Source organism: Podarcis muralis, chromosome 4 (assembly GCF_964188315.1).
Source record: "Podarcis muralis chromosome 4, rPodMur119.hap1.1, whole genome shotgun sequence".
NCBI lineage: Eukaryota > Metazoa > Chordata > Lepidosauria > Squamata > Lacertidae > Podarcis > Podarcis muralis.
Genome location: NC_135658.1, coordinates 18,929,813 through 18,943,403, shown reverse-complemented (window position 1 = coordinate 18,943,403; position 13,591 = coordinate 18,929,813). Strand labels below are relative to the sequence as shown.

Here is a 13,591-nt window from a genome sequence, read left to right as displayed (position 1 = left end):
GGATGGACTGTAGCTCAGTTGTATAGCATGTTCTCTGCATGCAGAAGGTCTAGGTTTCACTTCCCAGCATCTCCAGGTAGGGCTTGGAGAATCTTCCATCTGAAAGCCTGAAGAGGCGCAGCCAGTCAACACTGAGCAATTGTCTGGCTCAATATGAATCTGCTTCCTATGTTCCTCATTCTCTTCTCCATCAACCTCGTCATAGAATCCAGGAGTCTGGGAGATAGAAGCTACGTTCTGTGCATCTTAAGCCCTCGTTTCTCAGTCAAACATGCAGAGGTACAAGCCGCTAGGTATCAGTGATTACATCTAATCTTCCATAATAATGTATTCATATTCCCAAACAAACAAGGCATGGCAAGATCTAATTATGGTGTTTGTTAGCTTAGACTCTGCTTACGCATTCTTCCAGGCTCACAGCTTCCCCCTGCTGTGTACTACTTTCATTAATTTCCCCTTCCTCCGATTTTAAAGCAAATATTAAGCACACCAAAACAGTGAACACCCATAAGACTCCTGATCCTGAAACCTCCAGGAAGACGCTGCAGAAAACAGAAAATCAGGCGTACATTTAGCAGCTGAAAATTCTTCTTTCTAAGCAAAGCAGCTTAATTTCTTGCTGTGAGGGAACAGAGGGAGCAAGTTTTCCCTCCTCCTGACGATGCAGGACTTTCCAGCCTATTTACCGGCAGATAGAACTTAATGAGATTTAATGGTCCAGTCTGGACAATTGTCCAAAGCGTCATAAACTGTGATTTAGGAAGCCAGGAACAAATGTCAGGGCCAAACACTCCTCTTGCAAATTTCCACTTCCCCTCCTACCATCATGCACCAACTGACCCCATCGTCTGTTGCACCAGAAGTCCCTGCTATGTCCAAATCGGGGAAACCAGGGGGACTCTGACTTGTAAGTAAGAGAGAGGTCTTTATTGAGGCAGGTAAGGGTACAGGTTCACTAGCAGACACGGTGCTCAGGTGTCGCAACACAGAAGTTCAGGAGCAGGGCAAGAAGTTCAGAACTGGGATGAAACAATGAGGACGTCCCAACAAGTTAACTGACACCCAGCTTTTCCCTTGCTGGATTTTGCTTGGCCAGAGAATGGCAGTGCAAAATGCAGAGGAAATGTGGAGAAGTGTGGGTTTCAATGGCTGTCTGTGTTTCTTTTCTCATATTGTTTTGGGAGGTGCAAATCAGGAAGCTTTGAAATGTGAGCTGGGGGGGGGTTATTCTCCACCTCCCACCCCTAAGAGGGAAATAGTACCATGTAAAGGGGGAGGTTATAAGACCGTTAAGACCAGAGTTTTATAATGACCTGGCTTTGGCATTGAACCCACATTGAGAAACCGGGCAGAGGCCAGGCTGCCAATTTCACTTTTGCCACAGAAGTTTAAATAAATAAATACGGTCTCCAGAAGTTTTGACTGTTGCACTGGAGGGAGGGGGCGAGATCCCTAGATTCTTCAAACTCTTTGGGGACCCTATATGTCTCCTCCGCATCACACCCTTAGGGGCACTTACATCATTTTGAAGGTGAGATGTTTGCTGTGGTTTATCGTACCCCAGGTACCGTCTAACTCCTTTATATACAATAATGCTATCTCCTTTGATTTATATTGTGTATCTTTGGCAGCGCTACTTGCCTTCCCTCTCCCCCTCCTCAGTACAGGCATGCACTGAACTGAAGGCCATGGGGAATTCCTCGATAATAACTTCCAAATTTATTTCCAGGCCCTCGCAACGAGCCTGCAGCACTTCGCCATTTGTTACTGCGTCAGAGTCTTGGTGGCAGAATTTGGTTTTCAACATCTGTCTTTTAGATTAGAGAAAAGGTATTGAAAATGATTTAGGTCCTTCCTCATCCAGTGCCAACGCTCTTCCAGATCTGTCATATTTTTCCCCCTTTAGTGCCCTCATATAGGCACGGAGAGACTCTGAAGGCCCCTGCTTTAAAACACACCATCAAAGAAGATCTAGGAAAGCCAACTCGAGCATTCTGATTTCTTTTAAAAAAAATGGTTTGCCAAGTTCTGACAGATCTGCCCCACCTTGCAGAAGTAGTTATACTTTGCAGGTGCAATTCTGTTTTTCTTTTCCTACAGTTCGGGCGGATTCGAGGTCTTTGCTCTGACAACGGCATTGCCAGGACATGTCAGAATCATAGAGCTGAAGAGTTGGAAGGGACCAGGAGGGCCATTTGGCCCAACCCCCTGCAATGCAAGACTCTTTTGCCCACCATGGGGCTCGAACCCACGACCCTAAGATCGAGAGTCTCACACTCTACCAACTGAGCTATCAACAGGGCAGCATTAGACCAAGGTTAGATGGAAAGATGGGCTTTGTCATTAGATGCATGGCTTGGGCCTCTTTAACACGGGGGACAACTAACAGCCCTCCTTCGAACGACCTTAGTGGTTGAGTTGAGATTTAATGGCTTGCGTGATCCTAGAGGTATTTTGGATCCAAGTTGTTTGGGGCTTGAGACCTGGCTTGATAGCTTATGGGCAGCTGGTGCAAATGTTCTAGCAGAGGGGTCACATGCTGTCAACCACCTGCTCCTTATCAGCTACTACGGACTGCCTCCATGTTGCACCTTTGACCATGGACCGGACTTGGACCTCGCCTCTTGGGTAACCCACGGGACCAGCACACTGAGGTTATTTGGGAGAAGAGAGTGAAGGAGGGAAGACTCCCCACCCTCCGAAGTGGATATGTTACTATTTGCAGCCAGCTTGTGCCGGGACGAATCTTGCAAGCTGTGTGCACAGTCTCTCTCTCTCTCTCGACAGGACAGGACAGGACAGGACAGGATGGAAGTGACCCAAAGGGTCTTCTATTCCCAACTTCTCCAATGCAGGAATCTCAGCTAAAGCATATAGGCCCTCTCACCCACCTGGAAATTCAAGCCCTCCACCTGCCACCCAGTGAAGGCCAAACCTGGAGAATTCAGGTCACACCTTGAGGTCTGGCAACCATTTGCAGGAGGCCCGATCCACATTCATTGCACCAGGCCCCAGAAATCCTGTTGTCGCCCCTGCATGAATTTAATAGCCCTCTCTCATCTTCCTGCTTGTCAGCTCTGATTTAATTGGCTGGCCCAAAGTACAGTGAATGTGCTCTTAAGACATCGCTTGTGACGACGGTTAGGGCCATTCCGGCTTCCTACCTTGTCTAAATGTTAGGAATGTTCTCATCACTGCCATCTGAAAGCACGCCAAGTTTGCCTGGAGACATGCAGAGGAGCTGACAGAAAATGAATGTGCAGCCTTTAATTTGATAAGAGGTATTCTTTAAAAAAAAAAACCACAAAAACAAAAATCTCCTGTTCTACAAAGCTGGTTTCTTGCGGGCTGCCAAGATTACCTTCCTTGTACTCTATAATTTACTGGTCTTGTATGTAGTTCTCAAGAGCCAAGTAAGGAGGAGGCTGCCAGCCAGTGTGAGAAGCGAAACAATGGGGGCCACTGGGAATGTAACTGTAGGGTAGGAAAGGCATCCCAGAGAGCTGTCAGTAATAAAAGCCTAGGAGTGCCTGAAAACCAAAATATGTCTGCAGAAAATATAGGCTGCCAGATGAACATACAGCCCCGTATTTTTCACAGGTAAATGCGGAGCACCAAGTGCCACTTCCTGATCTATCGTTTTTAATCACCCCTGTTTTCACAATATAAAGAAGTGTGTGTCGGTTCGTAGTCCATGCTTCTGTGGGGTGGCAAGGGCACACACATACCCTGCAACAATCCTCAGGTGAAATTGGGGACATTTTGCACGCCCCCTGCAACTGGAAGGCCCATAATTTGTCTGTTCTCCCACCCACCACAGAGCATTTCCTCTCATAAGAAGGGCGAGTGCCACCCCCACTTCATCCATAAGATGCAGCACACACACCCTCCAGAGTCCTGAGAAAACCCCGATTTTATTTATTTCATTATTTGGCAGATTTGCAAGAAAATAAAAACACACACCAGTTTTAGAAAGGGTCAAGATCAGACGTGGATGCACAAAGCATTAAAAATAATAATAATCAAGACTCCTTGTGCCCTGCTCCACTGCCCCTTTCCCCCCACCCATGGCAGCCCCGGCTTCTGCCTGCCCCTCAGAGCCAGCACATCACACAGGGCTGGGCTTCGACTGTTCTCCAGCAGGCACTACGAGTCGCCCAAGGGAGGAGGCTGGCAGCAGCGGCTGTGGAGAGGCCATGCAGAGGCAACAAGAAGCTCCCTCGCAGCTGCCACATTTACCACTATCATATCTCCTCTCAGTCTCCTCTTTTCCATGCTAAGCATACCCAGCTCCTTCAACCATTCCTCATAAGGCATGGTTTCTGGATTCTTGGTCACCCTCCTCTGCTCTTAACCATCCCTATGTGAAGGGTATCCCGTTAAATGAATCCAGGGACTCGATGGTCTGGTCACCCCCAGAGAGGGGGTTGTGCCCGTGCCTGAGTCCAGGGGGACATTTGGGTGGCGGAGTTAGCCCGTTCCCGGCTTTCCGCTTATCCAGGTGTTCACCCTTAGCTGACCTATGCTGGAACTCTGGGTCAGCGCTACCTGCATGGCAGGGAGCTAGTCCAAGCAGAGCCTATGCAACCAGTCACTTGCTCTAAGCAATAAAATTGTGGCCTAAATTCTGCCAAAAACCAAACCAAAATTTGAGTCTTGTCTGAATTTATTTCAGGGGGAGGTTTAAAGGTCCGAACACGAAAAAGGTGAGCCTGTTGAACAGATTCTTGGGCTGGAGTATTGTTTACGGGGGGTTGAGAGAGCTCTTGCTGTTATCTTTAGTTTTAGATGTTATGATTTACATGGAAATTGTTTCCATTTGGTTGTGTCCTTTTTTGGTGTGATTTATTTATTGTTTATGACTTCTATGATGTCTGTAATTACGTAAATCTTGTCATGTTGTAAGCTGCCTTGAGCATAGTTTCAATTATGGAAAGGCGGCATACAAATAAAATGATGATGACGATGATGATGACGACGACGACGACGACCCGAAGGCTCATCTAGTCCAGCCCCCTGCAATGCAGGAATCTCAGCTAAAGCATCCATGACAAACAGCCACCCAAACTTTCTGGATGCACAACCACCCTATTTTTATTTCTCCCTAGTAATCGGCACAACTCGCCTTGCGTCTCTGCCACATTCCTTTGCCTGTGGGACAAACCGTAACAGTTTTTATATGGTGCAAGAGAGTCAGTGAGACCTGGGTGTCTCTGTACATTTTCCATTTTTAAGAACAAACAAGAGATTTAGCCATCGGGTTTCTTTTCGTTTCAAAATGTATTAGTCCGGATTGGGAATCATTATTATTTCGGTTCCTGCTAAGGGGCTACCCCCACCTCCTGAATCAGCTTAATCAAAATGTGATTATTGCGTCGAGGCAAAAAAAAAACCAACAACAGAGAATGACTTACTGCTTCTGCTTGCTTCACTGTAGATGAAACATGAAAATAATATATTCCAGCTGTTAATGGCTGCACAGGAATTGACATCTTCCCTTAAAGGTATTTTTGGCCCATCTCCTGATGCAAGGAAAAATCGTTTTAATACATGGTTGCTTTGCTGAAGGCTCACCCCCCACCCCCCACCTCCCACAAAATAGTATTCGCATTGAATTGCATTAAAGATGCAGTTGCTTTTGCATGCCTGTCTATCAATCTGCCTATTTATCTTGCCTTTCCAAAAGAGATTTGTGAGGGAACACAGGGGAGATCAGCCGGGGCTCAGCTACATTCCGGAATATATTTTCTACGCGTGGGGAAAGAGGTGATAACTCAAAGGGAAGGAGAACCGCGATCAAAAGCAGCACAGCGTACAGCTCGATGCAAAACAATCTTGGTTTGTTTTGCGGGGGGGGGTGGATGCAAATCTATGGTGCGGCCCCACATTTGGAATACTGTGTACAGTTCCGGCCGCCTCGTGAAAGCCAGTGTGGTTAAGAGCGGTAGATTCGTAATCTGGTGAACCGGGTTCGATTCCCCGCTCCTCCACATGCAGCTGCTGGGTGACCTTGGGCCAGTCACACTTCTTTGAAGTCTCTCAGCCCCACTCACCTCACAGAGTGTTTGTTGTGGGGGAGGAAGGGAAAGGAGATTGTTAGGTACTTTAAGACTCCTTCGGGTAGTGATAAAGCGGGATATCAAATCCAAACTCTTCTTCTTCTTCGTGTCAAAACAGACATTATAAGGTTGGTAAAGGTTCAGAAAAGAGCAAGCGAAATGATTGAGCGGATCGAACAGCTCCCCCGTGAAGGAAGGTTGCAGCGTTTGGGTTGCAGTGTTTGGGACTTTTACATTGAGAGAAACTATTAAGTAAGAGATGACATGATTTCCATCATGTGTGACTATCAGTGTGACTATCACTTGATGGCTGAAGGCCCTGCAGCTATCACATGATGGCTCAATACTGGAACAGCAATCTGCCAGTCCCCACTCCCGCCCCGTCCCCACATTCTACCTCAGTTGCAATGTGCGGCAGGACTGAGGACGCAGTAGTAGTCCTGTCATGGCATAAAACCCCACTAGACTCAGGCAGAGGGAAGTTTGGGTGGTTCCCTGAGTGTACAAGATTTTGTTAGGCACTTTTGAGGCTGAAGTTTTCCTTTTTTTAAAAAAAAAGCCCAAAGCATAGTTACAAATCTTCCGTCGACTAAAAAAGTATCACATTCCGATGTGTTGCAATATAGCCCAATAATTCATCCTGCTTTATTCATTTCCTGTGATTAAGTCAAAAATAGACGTCTCCCATGCCAGCTGTTCATATACTTGTGGGCAAAAGATGTCCTGCCGTTTTTAATAGTATACTTAATTTCTGTATGGTTGCTGTATCGATTCCTTGCAGAGTAATTAAAGTAACTCATGCTTCATCTGCTGGAATAATTAGAGGTCTTTGTTGTTATCAGTGCAATTCTTTCACCACTTGCCTCTTCTAATTGCTGTGGGTCACCTGGCTAAGTTGGGGGTCACTGGAGCATAGCATGAATGTTAGAATTGAAAAACACAAAAAAGATCCCTGCTGAATCCCCAGAACATAACCCCCACATAAGTTGTGGGTCTACTGAAAATGTAGGAAATGTTGGGTGCACTCAGTCCACAACACCCTGATTGTGAGAAAGGCTTGAACATCAAAGAAGGACACCTTCTGCAAGTGGGTTCTGCCATTGAAAAGTCAATCCAGTCTGCCCAGACTTATCCCCTATACCTCAGGTTGCATACGCTTCAGGTTACAGACTCCGCTAACCCAGAAATAGTACCTTGGGTTAAGAACTTTGCTTCAGGATGAGAACAGAAATCGCGCTCCGGCAGTGCGGCGGCAGCGAGAGGCCCCATTAGCTGAAGTGGTGCTTCAGGTTAAGAACAGTTTCAGGTTAAGAATGGACCTCTGGAATGAATTAAAGTACTTAACCCGAGGTACCACTGTATCCTGTTCATATCCTGGCTGGCCCCTGGCATTGCAAATAAAATAAAACCCAACATCCAGAGAGGGTCAAAATTATGTGTCTCTCAGCCATATTCCTCCCAAGCCTTGCACTGAATATTCTTTTTCCTTGGGCAAAGCAGTGATGTAACACTATCTGCATGAGTGAAGACCCCAAGGATGAAGTTCTCTCGGTATTACGTAACCATAAGCAGCCCTCAGAAACTCCGCTTTCAAAGGGTGTTTAGGCATGGCTGAAAATAATGGCATGTGCAGACAACAGCTGAGGGCAAACACACAGAGGGAATTAAGTCTTCAAGATTGTCACGATGGCAGTGTGTGCTCTCATTATACAACTTGCGGAATGCTGTATCAATTGTGTGCTTTATCTTTTACTTTAAGCTGCTTTGGGACTTAAAAGCAGGGTATGAATTCCTTAAATCGAGCAATGATCAAACAAGCATTCTGAAATTCCTGAAGTTTACATTGAGCTCTCCAAAGATGATGAGCCAAAAATAACAATGCCATTCTTGTGGGTGGCCGGGATGAACTATTTTAGACTGCAGGCAAGAGGTTGATTGGTTTGACTGCCTACCTCCCAAAATATAGCACTCCTGACTCCTACAACCCCAGCATGTCAGTGAGAAGGCAAGCTGAGAAGTTTTGAGCAGACATGCTAGCTTTGAATGTATGTAGGAAGGATTCTAAATCATAGAATTGTAGGGACCACAAGAGTCATCTAGTCCAACTCCCTGCAATGCAGGAATCTTTTGCCCAATGTGGGACTCAAACTCACAACCCTGAGAGTAAGAGTCTCGAGCTCTACCAACTGAGATCCTCCTCTTTCAGACTGAAGATGTCCATCCCTACAACAGATACATCAGGACGAGGCTTTTCTTGTTCATTTTAGTTCTTCCGTGCTATATTTGGGCTATGCCAATGCAAGCACAGGTATGCTTTATATGGTACTGAGTCTGCTTCCAATGTATCTGGACTAGGGCTGGGCAATATCTGGTTTTCAACGTCGTGATATACAGTATCACCAGCTAAACATTGTGATATATCAATACATCACAATGCCTGAAATAAGGATGGAACTATGTGGAGGCGAACAGCAGGGCTGGGTGATATCTGCTTTTCATGTGGTGATATATCAACAACAACAACAACAACAATTTATAATTTATACCCTGCCCATCTGGCTGGGTTTCCCCATCCACTCTGGGCAGCTCCCAACAAAATATTAAAAACACGATGAAAGATCAAACATCAAAAACTTCCCCAAACAGGGCTGCCTTCAGATGTCTTCTAAAATTCAGATAGTTGTTTATTTCCTTGACATCTGATGGGAGGGCGTTCCACAGGGCGGGCGCCACTACCGAAAAGGCCCTCTGCCTGGTTCCCTGTAACCTCACTTCTCGCAGTGAGGAAACCACCAGAAAGCCCTCGGCGCTGAACCTCGGTGTCTGGGCTAAAAGATGGGGGTGGAGACACTCCTTCAGGTATACTGGGCCGAGGCCATTTAGGGCTTTAAAGGTCAACACCAACACTTAGAATTGTGCTAAACATCATGATATACCAATATATCACAGTGTTTGAAATAAGGATGGAACTATGTTAAGGCATTGGCTGGCTTCATGTTTTTTCCTGCATTGTGATTTTTGCATAGCGCGCTCACACACAAACAAACACACACCAGGATTCATGATATATTGGCAGGTCAAAAATTATGAAACCGATATGGATATGGACTTCAAACCAATTTTGCATGATATAGCGATATATAAAGGTAAAGGGACCCCTGACCATTAGGTCCAGTCGTGGCCGACTCTGGGGTTGTGGTGCTCATCTCGCTTTATTGGCCAAGGGAGCCGGCGTACAGCTTCCGGGTCATGTGGCCAGCATGACTAAGCCACTTCTGGCGAACCAGAGCAGTGCACGGAAGCGCCGTTTTGCTTCCCGCCAGAGCGGTACCTATTTATCTGCTTGCACTTTGACGTGCTTTCGAACTGCTAGGTTGGCAGGAGCAGGGACCGAGCAACGGGAGCTCACCCCGTCGAGGGGATTCGAACCACCGACCTTCTGATCGGGAAGTCCTAGGCTCTGTGGTTTAACCCACAGCTCCAGAAGACATCTGAAGGCAACCCTGTTCAGGAAAGTTTTTAATGTGTGACATTCTAATGTATTTTTAATCTTTGTTGGAAGCTGCCCAGAGTGGCTGGGGAAACCCAGCCAGATGGGCAGGGTACAAATAATAAATTATTATTATTATTATTATTATTATTATTATTATTATTATTCAGCCCAACCCTAATCTGGACTTCGTCCGCATGACTCGTGCGTTTGCTCCTTAATGCCGGCTTTGTCCTGATGCTACAGCAACAGACAGGAACTTAAGAAGCTACCTTAAACTCAGCCAGACCATTTGTACCTCTTGCTCAGCATTGTCTACACTGACTGACAGATGTTCTCCAGGATTTCTGGCACAGAGCCTCTCCCAACCCTACCTGGAGATGCTAGGGATTGACCAGGGACCTTCTGCTTGCAAGGCAGATGTCCTGCCAGTGACCTATTCTCCAGACAAGGTTCGCTTCAAGCAAGCCCCAGAAATAATGATCACCCAGGCTATGCCCGTCTGACCTGCTGCGCCCTTCCCTCCGTTTCATCTCATTTCTATAACAATAATGATCCGGCTTCTCTCCTGAGGTAATTAGGCCGTCCTAGTTACTGGTCAGCGTTTTGTGCTCAATAGACCTCCAAGGCTGCAGAACAAAGAGCCATCCGTCAAAACTCAGAGACGCCCGTCCTCAGGTGGCGTGGGGAAGCTGAGCTCGAATTTTCCACGTGCGTTTAAAAGTGCACTCAGGCGGTGCCACGGAACTTCCAGCAAAGGCGCCACTAATGATCTGGTTCCATTAACAAATGCTCATTTGGGTGGTTAGTGACCTGAGACAAAGAGGAAATGCAATTTTGGCTGCCAATACCATAAAAAAGATGGCCGCGATTACCGCCATATAGGGGTTATAATCAATGATACTTTTTATTGGCTCAATTCAGCTGCACTGTAGCCAATTAGAGCTGTGTTTTGATGACACAGGGTAAAATAAAAGAGTTTAGTATCTTCCGCAGCGCTTTCCCCAATTACCTTAATTTCAGCAAGTCTTAACATTCTTCCTTAATGTCAGCAAGTCAACTCGATCACCAGACAAATAGACCTTATTTGCAATTTCCCGTGCCTGACCTTTGGATCATTAAACCCAGGTACTTTGAATGTGGTGGGTTTTTTTTCCTTTTTTACTAAAGCACTTACTTTCGAGAGAAAATAAGTTTTTCTCTTTGTCACGGTAGGATTCTGAGCATTGCCTGATGCCTCATGAGCAGTGTTTTAGATTTTTATATCTAAGCCAGGCAAGCTGGCTGATGGAAGAAGCTTAAACACAGACTATTCTGAAATGTTAACACACATTTGTGTTTCCTCCTGTTTTATTTCCTCTGCAATATTTCTCTCTCTCTCTCTCTCTCTCTCTCTCTCTCTCTCTCTCTCTCTCTCTCTCTTGCCCAAGGTGACTCAATGAGCAATCCAGATCTCCCAGGGCAACACTCTAACCATTACACCACATTGAAGGTGGGGATGGGGAAAACCAGTGTCAAAATTCTAAGATCACCTCCTAGTGGTGCAGCAATAAAGCTGCTAGCACATTTGCAAAGCTAAGCAGGATCAGGTATGGTTTCAAATGGGATGGGGACCCTTGGGGTTCCTGCCAACTCTACAAAGCTATGATTTTGGGAAGGTCTTCTTGGCCAAGTATTTCTTTCTCTTTCTAAAAATAATAATAATAATACCAGATTGCTTGATGGGAATGATGCTATGTCTCAGCTGCAGGGAACCAAGTTGCTTCTTCAGCAGTGTCAAGGCTTTTTTAAAAAAGCTAACTGAAAACACCCAGTCACCTTGTCCCCCTTTTAATTATTATTATTATTAATATTAATATTAATATTTTATTTATTTATTTATACCCCGTCCATCTGGCTGGGTTTCCCAGCCACTCTGGGCAGCTCCCAATAAAACACTAAAATACAATAACCTATTAAACATTAAAAGCTTCCCTAAACAGGGCTGCCTTCAGATGTCTTCTAAAAGTTTGGTAGTTATTTTTCTCTTTGACATCTGGTGGAAGGGCATTCCACAGGGCGGGTGCCACTACCAAGAAGGCCCTCTGCCTGGTTCCCTGTAACTTGGCTTCTCGCAGCAAGGGAACTGCCAGAAGGCCATTGGTGCTGGACCTCAGTGTCCGGGCAGAACGATGGAGGTAGAGATGCTCCTTCAGGGCTTTATGTCCTCACAACAACCGTATGAGGCAGGTTATGCTGCAAAGGAGCAACCAGCCACCAATTTGGTTTCACCACCATCATTGTGCTGCCCTTCATACCTTCATGGCCATTCCCCCCTCATCCAGCACCTTAGCTTAGCACCACATTGAATGCAACCTATTGAATTCTGTGAGGGCGACACAGGGTTAGGGTTGCAACTTGGCTCCCACTGAACTTAAATCTGGTTAGTTTCAATGGGAACCAAGTTCAGCTAATGGGAATCTGGGCCCAACCCACTGTGCTGTTGACCAGGGTCCGTCTTTAAAAATCAACACAGTGTATTTCTGCAAAATCTGTAAAAAGAAACCAGCACAGAAGCTGTTCACTAGCACTGCAACTTCCTGCTCTCAGCAGCCCCTTTGCAGCTATTGCGAAAAATCTCGATAGAATTTAAAGCAGCCTAACTGTTCAGGATTGCACGCCAAGCCTTTATTTCCATTCAGCTGGTCTTTAGAGATCATTAGGAGGATGAGCTCAAAACATGGAGAAATGCCGGTCTTTTGAGTCTGCTTTTTGCCTGATCACACTGAGCCACATGAGCCTCGGAGCGAATGCCAGACCTGGAACAAGGAGTCATCAAGGGGACATTCAAGCACAGTGTCCTGAATTTCATCTTTCCGATTCTCATACCCACAGCGGCTGAATGGAGAACGGAGAGACGAGGATCTCCTGGGCTTTGCGTTAATGAGGTATTTCTCCAAAATGACTGGCATTATGTTGTCACGGGAACTTAGTGGGGTGTTTTCTTCTTCTTCTTCTTCTTCTTCTTCTTCTTCTTCTTCTTTTTCTTCTTTTTTCTTACCTGATCTCCCATTCCGAAGGCGTTTTGTGAGCTGTTATTACGTGGTGCTTTGAAGGAACCAGGGAAGCGGGGAGTGGAACGCCTTAACGGAAGCCGACAGAGGCGAGGAGAACCGCCCTGCAGCGACATTTCCTACCAGGCCAGAGCGTGACAAGGAGAGCATAAGAGATGTCTTTCTATTCATAGAAAGAAGAAGAAGGGAGAGGAATCTTTTCAGACGAAGCATTCAAGGCAAGTGATGCTCGCACTGAACAGGACAGACAAAAGATACCGTTTCATCTCCTGGGTGCTATTATGTGATTCAGTAGATAACTTTGCCTGCGGTGCTTCCCTTTCAAAAATGAGGAAGGGCGTACCCATCTGGAAGAGGACTCCAAACAATGTGTCTTCTCCTTTTTAAAATAAAGTAAAATGTAATCCCGCTCATCATTCAGCCGGCCCTTCTTTTCTGCAGTGACTACTTTTCGGTTATTTGAAATCTGGGGGAAATGATGGCCTTCTCCTGTTTCATAAGGTGGCTTCATTGCTTTCAAGCACAATCCAATTCCGTGCTAAGGACTAGGAAGGGATGGAGTCCTGGGAGGAAATTGCTGAAATGCTTCAGTGGATTTAAGATCCTAAGAAGATTCCTGTTGGATTGGGTCAATAGCCCATCTAGGCCAGGATCCTGATCTCACAGTGGCCAACCAGATGTCTATGGGATGCCTAAAAGTAGGACCTATGTGCAACAGCATGCTTCCTACCTGTGATGGCCAGAAGCAGGTCTTCAGAGGCATATACTGTAGGGATGTGTATAGATAACGGAAGAGGATATACCGTATTTTTCTGTGTATAAAACTAGGGGGGTTTTTTACCAAAAAAATAGGTTTAAAATTGGGACTCGTCTTATACACAGGTAGTGCTGAGGGGTGTTTTCTTAATTTGGAGTCCCCAAAAATAGGGGGCGTCTTATACATAGGAGCGTCTTATACACGGAAAAATAGATGTATCCTTGCTTCCTCA

The 13,591-nt window shown here is 45.9% G+C and overlaps 1 non-coding gene across 1 annotated transcript; it reads right to left on the bottom strand.

Moving 5' to 3' along the window:
- Window positions 1-2,227: 2,227 nt before the first annotated feature.
- TRNAE-CUC (transfer RNA glutamic acid (anticodon CUC)) lies at window positions 2,228-2,303 on the bottom strand. The gene has a single exon. It is a non-coding gene; the product is annotated as a tRNA-Glu (tRNA).
- Between the last annotated feature and the right edge of the window lie 11,288 nt (window positions 2,304-13,591).